A 16,320-nucleotide genomic window follows, 5' to 3' on the forward strand; every position below is an offset into this window, starting at 1 on the left:
CCAGGGACTAGGGACAGGGGAGAATGGGGAATGACTGCTAATGGGTAATTTCTTTGGGGAGGGGTGATAAAAATGTTCTTGAATTAGACAGTTGTGATTGTTGCACAACTCTGTAACTATACTAAAAACCACTGAATTATATACTTTAAAAGGGTGAGACTTATGGTGTGTAAATATCACTTTAAAACTGTTATTAAAAAAAATATTAGGGGGGCTTCCCTGGTGGCGCAGTGGTTGAGAGTCCGCCTGCCGATGCAGAGGACACGGGTTCATGCCCCAGTCCGGGAAGATCCCACCTGCCGCGGAGCGGCTGGGCCTGTGAGCCATGGCCGCTGAGCCTGTGTGTCCAGAGCCTGTGCTCCAAAAATTAGGAAAGACGTAACAGGCAAAAATGCCCACACTTCACTCTCCCCCACCCAGTCCCCTGCATTCCCCTGCGCTCCCTCCTATTCACACTTCTTTGCTCTCCCCATCTGTGCTTTCCTTCCTCTCTCTCTGACCTGTCCCTTCCATCTCACTCACTCACTCCCCTGGAATTTGTGGTCTGGCTCAGACTGGGATTAGAAGGTCCCCTGCTGCACACCCTTGCTTGGCATATGACGACTGCATTGATGGGAGGAGTAATGAACAACCCAAGGAGTTAAGGAGTGATAGTGCCAGGGAATCTACAATGAACAGTGTTCTCTCTGTGGCCCCTTGGGGCTTTCTATTCAGCTAAGAGAGGAAAGGTCTTTCTATTCCCCTCCTTCTGGGACTTCCTAACCCACAAGTTAACTTCAAGTTAACCTTTCAACCTGGACTTCCTTATTCCTGGGCTCCCTCTTCCTCTCTCCAGCCCCCTATTTCAATCCCCCCTTCTCCCCAAACCTCTCCTCTCCCCTTCACCCTTTCCCACCACCTTTCTCCATCTTCTAACTCTAGCAGCTTTCCTTGAAACCACTTCTCTGCCCCATTTACCACCCCCCATCCATTCCCAGGGTCTCTGCTGCTGCATCCCCAGGGCCCAGCCTCCCACATCTGGTCACAGAGCAAGAATATATAGGCCATCTGAGCCATGTGGTAGTCTCTCAAAGAATTAAAGTTCATCATCAAATTTCCCTGCAAGATATAAAATCGATAAAAGGGTATGGATACAATGGATATAATGGATAACATGCATTGTTAGCTCCTGAAGACTGAAATATCTTTATTGCTCGCACACTCCTCATCTTCCTCCTAATGCCCTCAAGCTAATATGAGCAGTATCTAACAAGGGAAGAAGGAAGGTCAAGCTTTTGCTTCTCCGGTAAGTGAATAAAAGAGGTAGATAAATCCTCTTAAGAGCTTAAAAGTTTGTTAAGCAGAAGAAATTAACTGAGACCATGAAAGTGAACATTTTGCAGCATTACAGACCACACTCATACCCACAAATATTCTCTAATGATTAGTATTACTATACATTTTCTCCCCTGTGGGTGACCTTCCCTCCTACAATTATGAGGATTTCCTACAAACTGATCAAATTGATTGACTGGGTTAAACAGTTCTAACCCAATTTCTCTTCACCTCCCTTCAGAGGTGGGGCTGTCTGACACTTCACATTCCCAGTCTCTAGGCTCCCAGGGAGCCCTGGAAGTAAACCCACATGGCTCAGTTAGGCTCAGAGATGGAAAGAACAGACAAGTTGGCATCAAACCAACAACAGAAGGGGCTTCAACACTTCCTCGCTCCCACTGCCCTAGGGCTGGCAGCAGGGCCAGCTTTACAGCTTTACTGTGAAGTTGCAGAGAGCCATGTGCTTGGTTTAATGCTCTGATGTTGCTGTCTTGAAATTCTTAATGACTTTTGAACAAGGGGTCGTGAATTTTCATTTTGCACCGAGCCCTAAAATTATGTAGGCAGTCCTGGCAGGCAGTTACCCATGAGAAGAGTGGACATGTGCTAAGTCAGCTTTGGTCATCTTTTCCTTCCCTTCCTGTCTGGCAACCAGTTTCCCTGGTCTTCTGCTCCTGACATGGGGGATAGAAAGGGAAAATGTAAGGGAGAATTGAAAAGGATTATTTTTCCCAAGTACATAAGTAATTGGTTCAGGGTCATTATTCTGCACTTCCCTAGGAAAGATGAAGGTTTTTCAGGTTTTCTTTTTGAGGAGGGAAGAGACAATCATGTAAGATGCAAGGACATGTGTGTTTGTGTGTGTGTGTGTGTGTGTGTGTGTGTGTGTGTGTGTGTGATGTGTGTACATGTATGAAAGAAGTAGCATTTACTGTGTGCCAGACCCCCCCTTGCATCAGGAAATGTATGTAAATCATCTCATTCATTCCTCAGAACAAACTATGAAGTAAATACCACTATTATCACAACTTACAGATGGAGTAAATGATGCTTAGAAGGATTAAATAACTTGCCCGAGATCACACTGCAGGCGAGGAGCACAGCTGGGCTGACTGTAGATCCAGTCTAACTGTGAATCCCATGTGCTCCATCACTAGGCTGTGCAGCCTGGGCTGCGGGGTAGTTTGCATGCATGTGATTTCCATGGGAAATAGTCATCAAGTGCTGATGATGTGCCAAGCATTTTGTGTCTATGAACTCACTTAATCCTTGCACTGTTCTGTGAGTAATGCTTTTATCCAGATGAGGAAACTGAGGCAGAGAGAGGTTAAGTAAACTGTCAAAGATCACACAGCTAGGAAGTGCTGGAAACGGATTTTTTAAATCACACTTTCTGGCTCTCGATTCTGAACTTTTAACCACTACCTTATTCTGCCTCAACGTAGGAGAAATTACCTAATAGAAAATAACCCAAGTTCTCTCCTGATCATAAAGAAGTATGGAAAAATTACCAGATTCTTCACTTAAAATCAGCCCTTTTCCTAAATTCACTAAGGGATATAGTATTCTGACATGAGAATGTCCTGATGTATTTCCCAGGACCCACCACTCAGAGGCTGACAATCAGCCTACCTCCCCCCACAAATAGTCGCCATGTCTTTATCTCACTAATTCCCCTCCAGAATTCCTGTACTATTCCATGAAGATATGCCTTTTTCCCTTCTCCCTCAGTCTTCAAGGGTCTCTTAGCAGCAATACTTGGCTCTGTTAATATAAGAGACACAAGAAAATGGGTATCCAGCCCACATATGTTGATGGCCATCTCCTCACTTCCTGCCACCAAGCCATACCACCCTTCCTCAGCCTGGAACCTGCTCAGCTAGAATAGGTCCAGCTTACTCAGAACAAGAGCCTGGAGGAACAGTGGCCAACAGGAGAATTTCCAGATGAATAAGATGACCTTCAGGTCCTCCTGTGTTTTCTCAGCCCACCCTCTCTACTTAGTCTTTTCTTCAGCGAGCACCTTTTTAAACAAGAAAACAGTGTTGATTTCTCTCCCCAGAGTAGCCACAGTGGAGGAAACCACACACTGACCTATACATAGAGAAGACCTTGACATATGTGGTTTTGAAATGCACTAGTTAAGCAGGGGTTGGGTCACTAATCTTAGCAGTATCGCTGGATTACTTCACTGGTTCTTCATGCAAGTTCTAGAGATAGGAGGGGTTTTTCCCTGACAGGGTGTGGAGGAGAAAGAAGAATGAGGAAGGGGAATTACTTGTGACATTAACCTTCCCACTCTATCAGATGATTTGGTAAAATAATTTCAAAGAACACCGCTCAATAATATTAAGAGTTCTGATGCCCAGAATGGACTGAACTGCTATAATGTAGTATTCAAAAACAAGGTTGGATTACTTTTCCTGCAAAACACCTAGAGTATGCCTAAAGAAGTTTCTCGATAAGTATCTGAATTAGTACCGACTTGTATTTGTTTGTATTAATTTCATAGATGGACTTTTTCTCCCTACCTCCCCAGCTAGACTATAAGCTCCTTAAGGGGAGGAACACTTTCATAATTCTGTTGCACAGTTAGTTACACATTTCACAATTCTGAGCATATTACAGAAATCCACAATCAAAAATATCCAAGAAAAATCTAGGAGAAATAGATTTCACTAAGAGAACATCCTTCCTTGAAGCACTTGGGATAACAGAACTGTTTCAGATTTCCAGGGGTACAAACTATTAGTTTCCTAAGCTATCTTGAGATGGGGCAATGCTGTGTTTGGGGTTTACTATAAGAAAAGGAAATCACATATTAGGTTCTTCAAATCAGACATTTAACTGTATATGAATTATAAGTGAATAAACAAATTTAAGTATGTGTACCCTTTAAAAGGGAAATATCACCCAGAGAAACTTGGATTTGGCAAAGTTCTGTTCTCTTGAGGTGTACTCTACATCCTTGGGACCTAAATGAATTTAAAAGAAGTAAACGTTAACTCTCACATCCTACCTTTTTATAAAATTATAAACTCTGGGCTTCCCTGGTGGCGCAGTGGTCGAGAGTCCGCCTGCCGATGCAGGGGACACGGGTTCGTGCCCCGGTCCGGGAAGATCCCACATGCCGCGGAGCGCCTGGGCCCGTAGCCATGGCCGCTGAGCCTGCGCGTCCGGGGCCTGTGCTCCGCAACGGGAGAGGCCACAACAGTGAGAGGCCCGCGTACCACAAAAAAAAAAAAAAATTATAAACTCTTACATTTGCATACAATTTTCTATTTTTCAAAGTGTTTTCATATCCATTATAAAATTTGAGTTCATGGGGAATTCCCTGGCAGTCCAGTGGTTAGGACTCCATGATTCCACTGCAGGGGGTACAGGTTTGATCCCTGGTCAGGGAACTAAGGTCCTACAAGCTGCATGGCATGGCCAAATAAATAAATAAAAATAAAATAATTTAAATTGAATAAAATTTTTAAAAATAAAATAAAATTTGAGTTCATGTTGATCCAATGGCTAGGGCAAGGAAACACACATCCAGAGAAATTAACTTGCCAAATGCCAGAAAGTTCAGGGAAACTAGGATAAAAAACCCAGAGGGCTTCTAGGTGAGTATTTTTCCTCCATGGTCATCCACTTCATTGACAAGCATTCTTTTATGCAACCTGTTGACAAGAATGCTTTGAGTATGAATTTCAATATTTAATAGTTTACAAAGCACATACATCATTTCATTGTACATTCCAAAGTATAACTGTGTTAGTTCATTCTTATTGCATTAATCTCCCCAGATTCCAATGCATCTTATTTCTTTTCTTCTTATTCTTGACTGTAGTTCACAATAACTTCTAATTTACCATCTCCCATCTTACTTATAATTTCTATTTTCTGGCTTTGTGTTTCAGTAAGTTCTTTGTTTTTACTCAAGTTATCTTCCACTTGTTTAGACCAATCTGAGTGTGGGATATGTGTGTTTCTATGTGTATGTGGTGTTTGCATGTGTGTGACTTGACAGCTCTCTAGGTTTTTTAATTTGGTTTTTGGCTTATTTATGTTTCTCTTCTTACAAAAATATGGATTCTTTTGTTTTCAAATAGTATGAACACATTTTGCATTAGATTTTCATGCCCCAAGGAGATTTTTTTTTAATGGTTCTGTCTTAGTTTGGGTTACGTGGAAGCAGAAGCACTTAGGTACAGGTAGTTTATTTGAGAAGTGATCCCAGGGAAAGTGAGGAAAATAAGACAAGAAAAGGAGAAAAGCCAATAAAGAACGTGTTAACAAGTGGGTTATCATTGTGAGCACCTGGGGCTGATCTCCCCTGAGGACTTGCTGAGAAAACATGTAATGCATCTCAGGATCATACCCCTTTCCCTAGACACATACACACACGCATGTGCATGTGCACGCACGCACACACACACCCCTCTAGGTAGCACTTGTTTGCTGTGAAAATGAGCTCAGAGATAAGGAACAAGGCCAAAGTCAGGAATCCAGATGGTGCTCATATTTGTCAAAGAAGTTCCAGTATGAGCTAATAGGTATAAAGAAAACTTTACCAGAACTGGAACGTATCTGCTTCTTTCCTCAAAGCCTAAATGTCTTACACGGTGATAGAAATACTCAATGCTGTTTTATGACTCATGAACAGAAATCTGCCCATTCTCACACTCAATCTTCAAGTGGTAAGCCAAGATCAAAGAATTATTAAGAACTACTTAAAGCCAAACCAAGCGCAATACCATTTAAAAATAAACTCACGGTAGAGAGGAGGAGCTTCAAGATGGCAGAAGAGTAAGACGTGGAGATCACCTTCCTCCCCACAAATACATCAGAAATACATCTACATGTGGAACAACTCCTACAGAACACCTACTAAACGCTGGCAGAAGACCTCAGACCTCCCAAAAGGCAAGAAACTCCCTACGTACCTGGGTAGGGCAAAAGAAAAAAGAATAAACAGAGACAAAAGGATAGGGACGGGACCTGCACCAGTGGGAGGGAGCCGTGAAGGAGGAAAGGTTTCCACACACTAGGAAGCCCTTTTGCGGGCGGAGACTGCGGGTGGCGAAGGGCAGGGAAGCTTCGGAGCCGTGGAGGAGAGCGCAGCAATAGGGGTGCAGAGGGCAAAGCAGAGAGATTCCCACACAGAGGATCGGTGCCGACCGGCACTCACCAGCCCGAGAGGTTTCTCTGCTCACCCGCCGGGGTGGGCGGGGCTGGGAGCTGAGGCTCAGGCTTCAGTGGATCACAGGGAGAGGACTGGGGTTGGCAGCGTGAACAGAGCCTGAACACAGCCATAGTGCACCACGGCTAGCCAAGAGGCAGTCCGGGGAAAACTCTGGAGCTGCCGAAGAGACAAGAGACGTTTTCTTGCCTCTTTGTTTCCTGGTGCGCGAGGAGAGGGGATTAAGAGCACTGCTTAAAGGAGCTCCAGAGACGGGCGCGAGCCGTGGCCAAAAGCACGAACCCCAGAGAGACAGGCGTGAGACGCTAAGGCTGCTGCTGCAGCCACCAAGGAACCTGTGTGCGAGCACAGGTCACTATCCACACCTCCCCTCCCGGGAGCCTGTGCAGCCCGCCACTGCCAGGGTCCCAGGATCCAGGGACAACTTCCCAGGGAGAACACACAGCGCGCCTCAGGATGCTACAACGTCCCGCCAGCCTCTACCGCCACAGGCTCACCCCGCACTCCGTGCCCCTCCCTCCCTCCGGCCTGAGTGAGCCAGAGCCCCCGAATCAACTGCTCCTTTAACCCAGTCCTGTCTGAGCGAAGAACAGACGCCCTTCGGCGACCTACACGCAGAGGCGGGGCCAAATCCAAAGCTGAACCCCGGGAGCTGTGTGAACAAAGAAGAGAAAGGGAAATTTCTCCCAGCAGCCTCAGGAGCAGGGGATTAAATCTCCACAATCAACTTGATGTACCCTGCACCTGTGGAATACATGAATAGACAACGAATCATCCCAAATTGAGGAGTGGACTTTGGGAGCAACGATTATATATTTTCCCCCTTTTTGTGAGTGTGTATGTGTACGCTTCTGTGTGTGATTTTGTCTGTAAAGCTTTGCTTTTACCATTTATCCTAGGGTTCTGTCTGTCCTTTTTTTTTTTTTACTTAAAAAAATATTTTTTTCTTAACCCTTATTTTTTATTTTAATTATTTTATTTTATTTTATTTATCTTCTTTCTTTCTTTCTTTTCTTTCTCCCTTTTATTCTGAGCCATGTGGAGGAGAGGTTCTTAGTGCTCCAGCCAGGCGTCAGGGCTGTGCCACTGAGGTAGGAGAGCCAAGTTCAGGACACTGGTCCACAAGAGACCTCCCAGCTCCACGTAATATCAAACGGTGAAAATGTCCCAGAGATTTACATCTCAATGCCAAGACCCAGCTCCACTCAGTGACCAGCAAGCTACAGTGCAGGACACCCTATGCCAAACAATTACCAAGACAGGAACACCACACCATCCATTAGCACAGAGGCTGCCTAAAATCATAATAAGGCCACAGACACCCCAAAACACACCACCAGACATGGACCTGCACACCAGAAAGCCAAGATCCAGCTTCATCCACCAGAACACAGGCACTAGTCTCCTCCACCAGGAAGACTACACAACCCACTGAACCAACCTTAGCCACTGGGGGCAGACACCAAAAACACAGAAACTACGAGCCTGCATCCTGTGAAAAGGAGACCCCAAACACAGTAAGTTAAGCAAAATGAGAAGACAGAGAAACACACAGCAGATGAAGGAGCAAGGCAAAAACCCACCAGACGTAACAAATGAAGAGGAAATAGGCAGTCTACCTGAAAAAAAATTCCAAATAATGAGAGTAAAGATGATCCAAAATCTTGGAAACAGAATGGAGAAAATACAAGAAACGTTTAACAAGGACCTAGAAGAACTAAACAGCAAACAAACAGAGATGAACACCACAGAGATAAGATTAACAATTCTCTAGAAGGAATCAATAGCAGAATAACTGAAGCAGAAGAACAGATAAGTGACCTGGAAGATAAAATAATGGAAATAACTACTGCAGAGCAGAATAAAGAAAAAAGAATGAAAAGAATTGAGGACAGTCTCAGAGACCTCTGGGACAACATTAAATGCACAAACATTCGAATTATACGGGTCCCAGAAGAAGAAGAGAAAAAGAAAGGGACTGAGAAAATATTTGAAGAGATTATAGTTGAAAACTTCCCTAATATGGGAAAGGAAATAGTTAACTCCAGGAAGCACAGAGAGTCCCATACATGATAAGACCAAAGAGAAACATGCCAAGACACATATTAATCAAACTATCAAAAGGTAAATACAAAGAACAAATATTAAAAGCAGCAAGGGAAAAACAACAAGTACCACATAAGGGAATCCCCATAAGGTTAAGAGCTGATCTTTCAGGAGAAACTCTGCAAGCCAGAAGGGAGTGGCAGGACATTTTAAAGTGATGAAAGAGAAAAACCTACAACCAAGATTACTCTACCCAGCAAGGATCTCATTCAGATTTGACAGAGAAATTAAAAGCTTTACAGACAGGCAAAAGCTAAGAGAACTCAGCACCACCAAACCAGCTTTACCACAAATGCTAAAGGAACTTCTCTAAGTGGGAAACACAAGAGAAGAAAAGGACCTACAAAAACAAACCCATAACAATTAAGAAAATAGTCATAGGAACATACATATCGATAATTACCTTAAAAGTGTATGGATTAAATGCTCCAACCAAAAGACACAGGCTTGCTGAATGGATACAAAAACAAGACCTGTATATATGCTGTCTACAAGAGACCCACTTCAGACTTAGGGACACATACAGACTGAAAGTGAAGGGATGGAAAAAGATATTCCATGCAAATGGAAATCAAAAGAAAGTTGGAGTAGCAATTCTCATATCAGACAAAATAGACTTTAAAACAAAGACTATTACAAGACACAAGGACACTACATAATGATCAAGGGATCAATCCAAGAAGAAGAGATAACAATTGTAAATATTTATGCACCCAACATAGGAGCACCTCAATACATAAGGCAAATACTAACAGTCACAAAAGGGGAAATCGACAGGAACACAATCATAGTAGGGGACCTTAACACCACACTTTCACCAATAGACAGATGATCCAAAATGAAAATAAATGAGGAAACACAAGCTTTAAATGACACATTAAACAAGATGGACTTAATTGATATTTATAGGACATTCTATCCAAAAACAACAGAATACACATTCTTCTCAAGTGCTCATGGAACATTCTCCAGCATAGATCATATCTTGGGTCACAAATCAAGCCTTGGTAAATTTGAGAAAATTGAAATCATATCAAGTATCTTTTCCGAACACAACGCTATGAGACTAGATATCAATTACAGGAAAAAAATTGTAAGAAATACAAACACATGAAGGCTAAACAAAACACTACTTAATAATCAAGAGATCACTGAAGAAATCAAAGAGGAAATCAAAAAAATACCTAGAAACAAATGACAATGAAAACACAATGACCCAAAACCTATGGGATGCAGCAAAAGCAGTTCTAAGAGGGAAGATTATAGCTATACAAGCCTACCTTAAGAAACAAGAAACATCTCAAATAAACAACCTAACCTTACACCTAAAGCAATTAGAGAAAGAAGAACAAAAAAAACCCAAAGTTAGCAGAAGGAAAGTAATCATAAAGATCAGATCAGAAATAAATGAAAAAGAAATGAAGGAAACGATAGCAAAGATCAATAAAACTAAAAGCTCATTCTTTGAGAAGATAAACAAAATTCATAAACCATTAGTCAGACTTATCAAGAGAAAAAGAGAGAAGACTAAAATCAATAGAATCAGAAAAGAAAAAGGAGAAGTAACAACTGACACTGCAGAAATACAAAGGATCATGAGAGATTACTACAAGAAACTACATGCCAATAAAATAGACAACCTGGAAGAAATGGACAAATTCTTAGAAATGTACAACCTGCTGAGACTGAACCAGGAAGAAATAGAAAATATGAACAGACCAATCACAAGCACTGAAATTGAAACTCTGATTAAAAACCTTCCAACAAACAAAAGCCCAGGACCAGATGGTTTCACAGCCAAATTCTATCAAACATTTAGAGAAGAGCTAACACCTATCCTTCCCAAACTCTTCCAAAATATAGCAGAGGGAGGAACACTCCCAAACTCATTCTATGAGGCCACCATCACCCTGATACCAAAAGCAGACAAAGATGTCACAAAGAAAGAAAACTACAGGCCAATATCACTGATGAACATAGAGGCAAAAATCCTCAACAAAATACTAGCAAACAGAATCCAAGAGCACATTAAAAGGATCATACACCATGATCAAGTGGGGTTTATTCCAGGAATGCAAGGATTCTTCAATATACGCAAATCAATCAACGTGATACACCATATTAACAAATGGAAGGAGAAAAACCACATGATCATCTCAATAGATGCAGAGAAAGCTTTTGACAAAATTCAACATCCACTTATGATAAAAACCCTGCAGAAAGTAGGCATAGAGGGAACTTTCCTCAACATAATAAAGGCCACATATGACAAACCCACAGCCAACATCGTCCTCAATGGTGAAAAACTGAAACCATTTCCACTAAGATCAGGAACGAGACAAGGTTGCCCACTCTCACCACTCTTATTCAACATAGTTGTGGAAGTTTTAGCCACAGCAATCAGAGAAGAAAAAGAAATAAAAGGAATCCAAATCGGAAAAGAAGAAGTAAAGCTCTCACTGTTTGCAGATGACATGATACTATACATAGAGAATCCTAAAGATGCTACCAGAAAACTACTAGAGCTAATCAATGAATTGGGGAAAGTAGCAGGATACAAAATTAATGCACAGAAATCTCTTGCATTCCTATACACTAATGATGTAAAATCTGAAAGTGAAATTATGAAAACACTCCCATTTACCACTGTAACCAAAAGAATAAAATAGGAATAAACCTACCTAAGGAGACAAAAGACCTGTATGCAGAAAATTATAAGACACTGATGAAAGAAATTAAAGATGATACAAATAGAGAGATATACCATGTTCTTGGATTGGAAGAATCACATTGTGAAAATGACTCTACTACCCAAAGCAATCTACAGATTCAATGCAATCCCTATCAAACTACCACTGGCATTTTTCACAGAACTAGAAAAAAAAATTTCACAATTTGTATGGAAACACAAAAGACCCCAAATAGCCAAAGCAATCTTGAGAAGGAAAAACGGAGCTGGAGGAATCAGGCTCCCTGACTTCAGAGTATACTACAAAGCTACAATAAAGAAGACAATATGGTACTGGCACAAAAACAGAAATATAGATCAATGGAACAGGATAGATAGCCCAGAGATAAACCCATGCACATATGGTCACCTTATCTTTGATAAAGGAGGCAAGAATATACAGTGGAGGAAAGACAGCTTCTTCAATAAGTGGTGCTGGGAAAACTGGACAGCTACAAGTAAAATAATGAAATTAGAACACTCCCTAACACCATACACAAAAATAAACTCAAAATGGATTAAAGACTGAAATGTGTGGCCAGACACTATAAATCTCTTAGAAGAAAACAGGCAGAACTCTATAACATAAACTACAGCAAGATCCTTTTTGACCCACCTCCTAGAGAAATGGAAATAAAAACAAAAATCAACAAATGGGACCTAATGAAACTTCAAAGCTTTTGCACAGCAAAGGAAACCATAAACGACACCAAAAGACAACCTCAGAATGGGAGAAAATATTTGCAAATGAAGCAACTGACAAAGGATTAATCTCTAAAACATACAAGCAACTCATGCAGCTCAATATCAAAAAAACAAACAACCCAATCCAAAAATGGGCAGAAGACCTAAATAGACATTTCTCAGAGAAGATATACAGATTGCCAACAAACACATGAAAGAATACTCAACATCATTAATCATTAGAGAAATGCAAAGCAAAGCTACAATGAGCTATTATCTCACACCGGTCAGAATGGCCATCATCAAAAAATCTACAAACAATAAATGCTGGAGACGGTGTGGAGAAAAGGGAACCCTCTTGCACTGTTGGTGGGAATGTAAATTGATACAGCCACGATGGAGAACAGTGTGGAGGTTCCTTAAAAAACTAAAAGTAGAACTACCATATGACCCACTAATCCCACTACTGGGCATATACCCTGAGAAAACCATAATTCAAAAAGAATCATGTACCAAAATGTTCATTGCAGCTCTATTTACAATAGCCAGGATATGGAAGCAACCTAAGTGTCCATCAACAGATGAATGGATAAAGAAGATGTGGCACATATATACAATGGAACATTACCCAGCCATAAAAAGGAACAAAGCTGAGTTATTTGTAGTGAGGTGGATGGACCTAGAGACTATCATACAGAGTGAAGTAAGTCAGAAAGAGAAAGACAAATACCGTATGCTAACACATATATATGGAATCTAAAAAAAAAAAAGAAAAGAAAAGAAGAAACAAATGATCAGAAGAACCTAGGGGCAAGACGGAAATAAAGATGCAGACCTACTAGAGAATGGACTTGAGGATACGGGGAGGGGGAAGGGTAAGCTGGGACAAACTGAGACAGTAGCATGGACATATATACACTACCAAACGTAAAATAGATAGCTAGTGGGAAGCAGCTGCATAGCACAGGGAGATCAGCTCGGTGCTTTGTGATCACCTAGAGGGGTGGGATAGGGAGGGTGGGAGGGAGGGATATGCAAGAGGGAAGAGATATGGGAACATATGTATATGTATAACTGATTCACTTTGTTATAAAGCAGAAACTAACACACCATTGTAAAGCAATTATACTCCAATAAAGATGTTAAAAAAATTTTTTCTAAGTAAAATAAAAATGAACTCACAGTAGAAAAACCTAACAGTGAACTTAGCAAAGTCATCTTTAAGATGTTTGACTTTATGGAAAATAGCTTGACTCGTCCCAGCCTGGACAATGTTTTCTTGATACCTATTAGCTAGTTCTAGAGCTTATACCTGACTAATATGAGCACCATCTGAGTTTCTGACCTTGATCTTTTTCCTGACATCTGAGATCCTGAGGGATGATGTGGAGTGATAAATTTAGTTGTTCCTAGTACCTTTTGCAGATAATGTATAATCTTGGTAAATATTGCCTTGTTAGGTTTTTCAGTAGTTAAGTTTTACCCTGCATTACCTATAGATCCTTATGTGAAGCCCCTTCTGTTAGAGAGCCTGTTGTTTCTAATAACAGGATCAGCTGAGAATCTTGGATTTCTTTTCTAGAACTTATGCTGGTTTCTATTTGAAAAGTGACATTTATTTACCCCCTGTGGAGCTCTAATCTTACTATAATATCTCACTGCCACATTAACATAAAGGTCAGCACTTAGGGGGAAAGGTATGTCACAGGTATCTGACAAAAAGCATCAAAATAAAAGAAAAATGCTACCAGGACAAAAACCATTTCCCTCCCAGAATTAATCAGAAAATAGTAACAAAGAAAGTAACCAGATGCTAACAAGTGATTACACCCACAGGTAACATTTACACAAAAAAAGAACTTTGCCATCTGATGTAATCCAAGGCATTTCAGGAAAATATGTAAGTGTGAGCTCTGCCTTAGAGGACCCTACATGAGCTACCACACGTCTGTTTCAGTTTCTAAATCTGATTAATTACAAACTGAGTAGCAATCTACTGGGTAAGGTATTTTTCATAAATACCTTATATAATCCTCATAAGAACTTCATGGAGTAAATTTTATTGCCTTGATTTTACAAATGATAAAATGAAGTTCAAAAAAGTTAGATGATTCACCTAAAGTCACACAGCCTATAAGAGGAAAATCTGGAACTTCCTCTGGGATCTTGAGATCCAAACTGAATTCCCTTCCCACTGAACTAGGACTGGTTTCCACACATGAGGGCACAGTTCCTTTGTGTCCAGACAGATGTAAGCAGACTACTGCTCAAGTTGTGACTGAATAATTTCAAATACAGGCACAAGAAACGGAAGAAAACGAGTAGAAGAGGGAGCAATGTGGCAGAAAGGACTTTTTTTAAGTTTAAGAACAGTAATTAATGGTTTCTAAAAAGTTGAATTAAAGATAATAGCAATTTTCTTAAAAACTTTCTTTGTAATAGTTCTACATACTTCATTGTCTTTATCTGTCTTATTTATTCAAATTTCAGATCTTTCCATTTCTAACCTGGTACACCAATCAGGAAGTAACTGGTATCAATTCTTAAGTGGAAAAATATTTATACAGTATGAAATTTAGATCATCATATACTTGTAGAACTGTACTAAGTTTGTCTGGAATTAAGTAATTCTCACTCTTGGATGGGTACAGGTTGAAGTTAAATTAAGCTCTCTGAAGCCTACTTTGATAACGTCAAGTAACCAAACTTGTCTGAGAATCATTTCTTTTATAGCTGCCCCTAATTTCTTCCGTTTCTTTAATCATTTCCACATGAAAAAAAATTTTCTTCTGGTTTTTAATGATAGAAAGCATCACTGAATATTAACAATTTACTAGATATGGTGCTGAATAGAAGGAAAATAAGAAAAATTGGAGAGAAGATAGCCAGATTATGAAAGATCCAACTCAAACTACACTCTAAAGCTATGTTCTCTTTACTGCATCGATGCATCTCTCAAGGCTGTTATGCCCACATCACATCTTTTGTCTGATTTCTCTACCCCTGCATATTATAGTCACTTCTCAGTCATTTCACCCCCACTTCCAATTAAAAATCACAAAAGAATCACAGAATCTAATAATTTTGAGTCAAAAGGGACCTCTGAGATGTTATCCGCTTCCATGATGCATATAAAGGTAGCAGTGATAGCTATTTGTTGCAAGATTTGTAAAGTTGGGATTTGAATTTTCTTTTTTTAAAGAAGGTGTAATTCAGAGATGGCAAATTAGGGTGAATCAAGAATCCCTCTGAAAACCCTCACATGTAAATTCAGCTTGTTAGAAGGAAAGGGATGAGATAAAGGGAAGGGAAAGGAGCATATCCATAATTTCCTTACGTGTCGTGAGTTACTATAAAGTACTGAAGGAGGGGAGACGTGTGTGTCATATAGAGAAATACCTATTATAAAATGGCCATTAAGAGACTTCATGGCTATAAGTAATGTTTTAAGTTTGCTTTTGGCTCTGCTCCCCCTTTCTGTAGGATACTGTTTCTATATTGATCCAGACAATGAAGAAAAACAGCTTGTTGACACCTGTCAAGTGTGTGGTAATATAGAAATGAGGAGAAAATGTTTACATAGCCCAAGCCAACTCTCGTATTTCAAAAGGAAAATAAAAAATATAACTTTCAATCAATACCTCATCCAAATCCTCTCATCTAGCTTCTCAAAGACTATTTTAGAATACCTCACTTTGATTAGGCCTGTCTCCACCAAGAAATGCTCACAGAATACATCTGCTGGGTACGCAGTGTCCACATCAGATAAATGAGAATGTTTATGAAGCTTACCATTTTGAAGGAGTTGGACACCAGATGGTCTGTTATTCCTGGAGTCAGAAGCCCTGTGTAGTGATCAGCTGGATTCTTCCCCTCTGCCGCCCTTAACAAGAAGAAAAGTCTCTTCCGTCTCAGCACCACTCTGACGTTCTCTCTTCCCTGGTTCTCATCACCACCTCCCCATCTTATTTCTCCATCTTCACTCTTTACCTTCTTTTCCGCCTCCTCCATTCCCCAAAGCAGCCACTACCTTCTTCTCTCTGCCAAAACTCAACTGACACACGATATTTCAGAGAAGTCCATATTGATTGCCTGGTAACAAAAAAACAAAATATAAACAATGCAGTCATGTTCCATTCTAGAGAAGTTAGGTCATTCATTGAATTTCAGCAGTATACGAGCTATGCCGCTCCAAATGTCTGCAGTTACTTCCATCTTAAATGTTAGAAAGAAAACAAATCTTTAGGGCTGGACTTGCATGAAAGCAGTGGACCCCTTCAGTGTGATTTGGGGCCCT

The 16,320-nt window shown here is 40.6% G+C and overlaps 1 long non-coding RNA gene across 1 annotated transcript in view; it reads right to left on the minus strand.

The window, feature by feature from the left end:
• The window catches only part of LOC141278598 (uncharacterized), a 259,133-nt gene extending 243,079 nt beyond the window's left edge, over window positions 1-16,054 (minus strand). The window contains exon 1 of the long non-coding RNA XR_012331551.1: window positions 15,816-16,054. This is a non-coding gene — a long non-coding RNA (uncharacterized lncRNA). The remainder of the gene's footprint in view (window positions 1-15,815) is intronic.
• Window positions 16,055-16,320: the final 266 nt, after the last annotated feature.

This window comes from Tursiops truncatus, chromosome 1 (genome assembly GCF_011762595.2).
Source record: "Tursiops truncatus isolate mTurTru1 chromosome 1, mTurTru1.mat.Y, whole genome shotgun sequence".
Lineage (NCBI taxonomy): Eukaryota > Metazoa > Chordata > Mammalia > Artiodactyla > Delphinidae > Tursiops > Tursiops truncatus.